Here is a 6000-nt window from a genome sequence, read left to right as displayed (position 1 = left end):
AACGTACCGACGTACCATTAAATCGAAAATTCTTTTTCTGTGCCGTACTTTACTTATCCCGAAGCATTAATGCTTCGTAGAATCACTAAATATTATAGATATCGTCTATAATTGAACCCTCGATTCGTTCGGGTTTCAATAACTATCGATCGATTGATCGCATATTCAATACGATGAATTATATATTCACGTACAATCAATATAGTGAACCATGTATCCTCGTATAATTACTGTGGTAATTCATGTACCAGACATTAAATATGACGTAACGATGGTCTACCGGTTAGGGTATACCTGGTTTAGTCGGAATCGTTACATCAGGTATCTTCAAGTTTATATGGATTCTTTACTCATTACTAACCACTTTAACGGTTCTTATACCGTAAAAGGTGAAAATATGATCAAATATTTAGAAATTGTGAAGGAATTAGCAAAATCCTTCGAAATGTTTAGTATAGTACAGGTACAAAGAGAGGGAAATGCTGGGGCAGACGCCTTAACAAATTTAGCCTCATCCCTAAAAATCTCAGAAGATACGAAGATCCCAATTATTCACATACTCTCGCCAGCAATAGGAGAGCAAGAAGTTGGGGATATAACAAGTGATAAGCAGATTGTACTATGGGATCCATTATCCTCAGACAATCAAGGATCCTGGATCCTTCCAATCAAAAAGTACATCCAAACTGGAGAGATCCCAGCTACGAAGAATCCGAAATCCTTAAAACTCAAGGTATCACAATATATTTTATTAGATGATATGCTATACAGAAAATCTCTTGCAGGTCCATACTTGAGGTGCATCGAGGATCCTGAAATCCAAGAAGTACTTAAAGACTTTAACGAAGGAGATTGCGGCAAACACACAGGAGGAAGGACATTATTCTCCAGGTTACTTAGAACTGGGTACTTCTGGCCAACAATGAAGAAGGATGCAGTAGAGTATTCGAAGAAGTGTGATGCCTGCCAAAGGCATGCAAATATCCTTCATCAACCAGCAGAACCAATGTATCCTATATCCTCATCATGGTCTTTCATGAAATGGGGAATGGACATTGTTGGGAAGCTGCCAAAGGCACCAGGTGGAAAGGTCTTTATGCTCGCCATGACAGACTACTTCTCTAAATGGATTGAAGCAGAAGCATTAGTACAAGTCCGAGAAAGGGAAGTTATATCTTTTATCAAAAGGAATATTATAACTAGATTTGGTATTCCTTCTGAGATTATATGTGATAATGGTTCCCAATTTATTGGGGAAAAGAACAACTAACTTTTGTGACAGCTGGGGCATAAAGATGATTACTTCAACACCAGTGCATCCTCAAGCTAATGGTCAAGCAGAGTCTAGCAACAAAATCATCATCAACAATTTAAAGAATAAGCTAGGATCCAAGAAGGGAAAGTGGGCCGAGGAACTACCATATGTTCTTTGGGCCGACAGGACAACACCCAAGAATGCAACAGGCCAAACACCTTTTTCGTTGGTATTTGGATCTGAAGCAGTGATCCCAACAGAGATGGTGGTTCCTACAGCAAGAACGAGCATTCGTGATCCTGAAGCCAATAAAGAAATCCTTCTTGAAGACTTGGATACTATTGAAGAACTCAGAGACCTAGCCAAGATCAGAATGGGAGCTTATCAACAAAAGGTAGCTGGGGCATACAACAAGAATATAAGGATCAGAAGATTTCAAGAAGGAGATTTAGTTTTGAGGAAAGCCTTCCAAAATACTACCAATCCGGCTGATGGGAAGTTAGCACCCAAATGGGAAGGACCTTATCAGATCGAGTCGGAGGCAGGAAAGGGGGCATATCATTTTCTCACAATGGAGGGCAATAGATTACCAAGAGCATGGAATGCTGTCCACCTCAAGAAGTACTTTTTCTGATTAGAATCCAGTATCCTGAGAGGATATATTATCCTTAAAGGATCAAGGATCCCTAAAATTGGTAATATCTATCTGATTACTTATCCTTTTCAATTTCTTATTATTAATTTAAGGATAACGTATTCTTAATATTTTGTTCCTTCTAAGTTTTAAATATCAATGCAGGATATTATTAAGACGTGTAATGATCAAGAGGTTGGCCACCTCTCCTTTACATTCAAGGCACTATACTATTACCTTTGGCATAGCCCACGTTTGGATATGATCCCCGATGTTCATATCCTCTAAGGTTTAAAGGTTTTTACCTTTCATATAAATAGAGTGTCTACACTCTCGCCTGGAGCGCATGTTGTCCAACGTATTGTCTGGGGCAGCAGGACCAGTACACGCTTAGTGGCTGACAATTTCGTTGTCTTCAGCTATATGGAGGATCCTACGATTTATGGTAGACCTACCATACCACGGGTTTATAACGTTTTCACGTTATCTCAAGACAAAGGTTTCTAACGTTTTCATGTTAGCTTAGGTTTATAACGTTTTCACGTTATCCCAGTTTTGGGCTTGTCCCCAGTTTGGGCTTGTCCCCAGTTTTGGGATTGTCCCCAGTTTCACGGGCTTGTCCCCAGTACAAGAGCTTGTCCCTAGTTGCACGGGCTTGTCCCCAGCTTGATGGGTTTAATCCCAATTAATATTATGAATTGTTTGCAACAGATTTACTAAGTTTTTCATGAAGACAAAGTTCTAAGGATCCAAAGTCCTAAAAAGATCACTAAATGTTCAGTTCTTATGGTAACTCAGGTCTACCTAGACCTTCTGGTATGATTTCTATTAATAAATTTGTATTGTCACAATTGCAATAATGTTAAACATTTTTAGGGTCACTTCTTTAAAGATAATCCGTTATAAAAGCTTTTACCGATTTTTAAGGATATCTTATCCTAAAGTTTGTTCTCTAAGAATACTTTATCTTAATTATTTTCCTAAGGATCATTTATCTTAAAATTTCTTACTTAAGTTCATTTTTCAAAATTACCAATAATGATAAAGTTATTTCAAACAAACTTTTACAATAAATTACAGGTAAATAGCTAAAAGATTTATATTAATTAAAATAAGCCGCCAGGACTTATCCAAAATTCTTAACCCGGACTTCACCATGCAAAAGATGGACCATCCATCCGGGTTAAGGGAGTACTACTAACTATTCATGAGTGAAGGAAAATTAAAAACAGGGGCAACAAAGGCTTCATCCCCACAAACAGAGGATCCCTCCACCTTTGTCACCCCCGCAATTTGTCTTAAGGATCATGGATCCTTTACCCTAGTTACTATTGTTTATTACAAACCAAGATAATTGTTCAGAAAAACATCAACACAAAATAAAATGTGGGCTCAGGCCTTGTCTTCTTTATCCTTCATCGCCCACCTACGCTGCATCTTCACCCTCTGCAGCACCTTCTCCCTCACCATCTTCAACCACCTCCTTGACGCCACTAGTCCTAGCCTCATTTTCCTCAGCCATCTCTTCATCTTCTTTGACACCAAGAGCTTCCAGAGCAGACTTCCATTTGTTCACATCCCAGGTCGCCTTATCGAAAGCAGAGTCGCTGGCCTCCTTTGCCATCTTGATCCGTGCTTGGAAGACCGACCTAGCGGCCCACATCTTGGCCTCCTTAGTAGCCTGCTTCACAGCTTCTTGGTGTTGGGTCTCCGCTAAGGATAGCTGGTCCTCCAACTGCTTTTTGTCCTTGGAAAGTTGGATCATGGCCTTATCCTTGGCAACCACGGCCTTCCCTAGTCCTGACAGCTTCTCATTCATCTGACTAATAATCTTTTCATAATGCTCTTTGAAACACATATATAGCCTATCATCAACAAAGAAGTATAAGTTACAAGGATATTGGATCCTTAAAAGCGATAATATAGGATAAGGGATACTTACATTCAGGACCGTGTCGTAGTGAGTCTCGGGATCGGAGGACCTTTTCCTCTTAGATGCGGCAAAATTGGCTCTGGTCGTAGCAGTCTTAGGCTCGGAACTTGTTGCTGCTTTCGAGGCTTCTTTCTTGATATCCGGAGAGGTGACCATGCAATCAATATCTTCCAAGGAAAACCTGCTAGCTGACTTCTGAGATTTCTTGGCGCCTGAAAAGGTAAAAGTTAACAGATAAGTTTTCTTATTCTAATTTTATTTATCTTAAAATTATTGACTTACTTGACATGTTGGAACTTGAAGAGATATCACAAAAAGCTTCCACAAATTGTGCTTGAAAAGTTCTAACCTCGGTATCCAGTGCTAGGAACCGTTTTGTCTTTTCTTCTGTGCTAGGTAACTTGTCCAAAGAAGCAAAGTTGTCAACTGCGAACAAAAAGGAAAATTCAGAATTAAAGTTAAAGCATCAAATATCCTACTATTTCTTAAGGATCCAGGATCCTACCCTTTCTAACCCATTCTGAAGGAAGTTCAACCCCTCCTGGTATTAAGTCACGTTTTACAAAGAAAAACTGATTCCTCCATAAGGAATCATTTAAAGTGGCTTTTAGTATTGGGTGAGGTTGTCGAGGCTTGGATTTGAAGATAAATCAAGCAGGACCGTGGGTAGTAAGGGTGTACAGGTGTGATAACTCTGGAAGACCAAAATCAATCTCTTGCTCTTCGATGATTCTCTCGATAGTGATAAGGACCCTCCAAACCATAGGCATAGCCTGTATATAAGATATGCCGGTGGAATTGAAGAAACTCTGAGTGAAAGGAGGAAAAGGATACTTGTAGCCGATCAAGAACGGAGTCGCCGGAAAACACACCAAGACTTTGGAATATACATCGCAGCGGACGCTGGATTCATAAAGTCGGAATAGGGTTTTCGGAGGGAACAACGAGCGGAACTCATCTATCTCGGGATCTGTGAGTTTACAAATCTCAGTAGACGGGTTGGCTATGTGGCATTGTGGTTCCATTTCCGACAACTCGGAGTCATCAGAAAATTGTTTAGAAGGATTAGAGGGAGACAGAGAAGAAGAAGTTGAAGCAATAGACATCGTTAAAGAAAATAAGAAAGGAATAGGAAGGATACCTGATGCGTCGGCTGGAGATATGATTATAACCAAGATATAGGGCGGCATATATAGACGGTTATTATTAACTCGGGGGCTAAATGGTAAATATTTCTGGCAAAACCGTCCCGTCTATCAGTTTTTGCAGGGATTTTGAAATTCAAAATGACAGCTGTTTTACACAATCACCCGCCATTTTGGGGGCAATTGTTAGGGCATGAATTTTATTTTGAGGATCCTTAATCCTTAACTATCTTATGGATAGATTATCCTTGAGATATGTAATAGGTTATAAAGGATCAATGATCCTCGGTATTATTTGTTTACTAATGATTGCGTTTAGTATGGTGATGTGTTAGACAAGTATAACAATTTTAAGGCGTGCTTGCATCAATTATCCTCATGGAGTATTCTCTAGCTGGAGTATGGATCCAGGATCGTCATTGAACTTAGCTAGTAAAGGACGACTTCGTGAAGATTGATGTTTAATTGTCAACAACGGCTCTTAGACTTGTTCTTCCACTTATTTCGCTACTGGACTCTTATGGCACGTGGTCAAAGTAATGGGGAGCGGCTAGTGGAGGACTTGCGGATTATTAGGAATTGTTGTTAATAATATTTTTTTATAAACTGAGTTGGGATCAACATTAGAACACACACAAACTCACGTATTCTAGCTGCTAAGATATTTTGTATTCACACATAGCATTCGTTGATCGACAACTCCACAACACTTGTAACCACCTTTTATCATTAATAAAGTCGACGGTGATAGTTTTCACCGTCCGGGGGTTTTTTGTGCCGGAGGTTATAATAATCACGTACCATCCGACCAAAGATTACATTGTTAATCTTTGACCGAAGCAATTCGACCAAAGATTACCTTGCTAGTTTTTGACCGAGGTAAGATTATCATAATCAAGGGTTTTTTCCCTCGTGATCAAATCATTGTGTTCATCAATATTACGATTATATACTCGCTATTGTCGTGTTAGCACTATACCTCACTAAACAGATTTGGATATATTATCCTTAGTCAATTTTTATCCAAAACATA

Source organism: Bidens hawaiensis, unplaced genomic scaffold (genome assembly GCF_021521415.1).
Source record: "Bidens hawaiensis isolate Kalapana, Puna unplaced genomic scaffold, B.hawaiensis_p1.1 tig00026190_1, whole genome shotgun sequence".
NCBI lineage: Eukaryota > Viridiplantae > Streptophyta > Magnoliopsida > Asterales > Asteraceae > Bidens > Bidens hawaiensis.
This window is presented reverse-complemented; position numbering follows the sequence as displayed.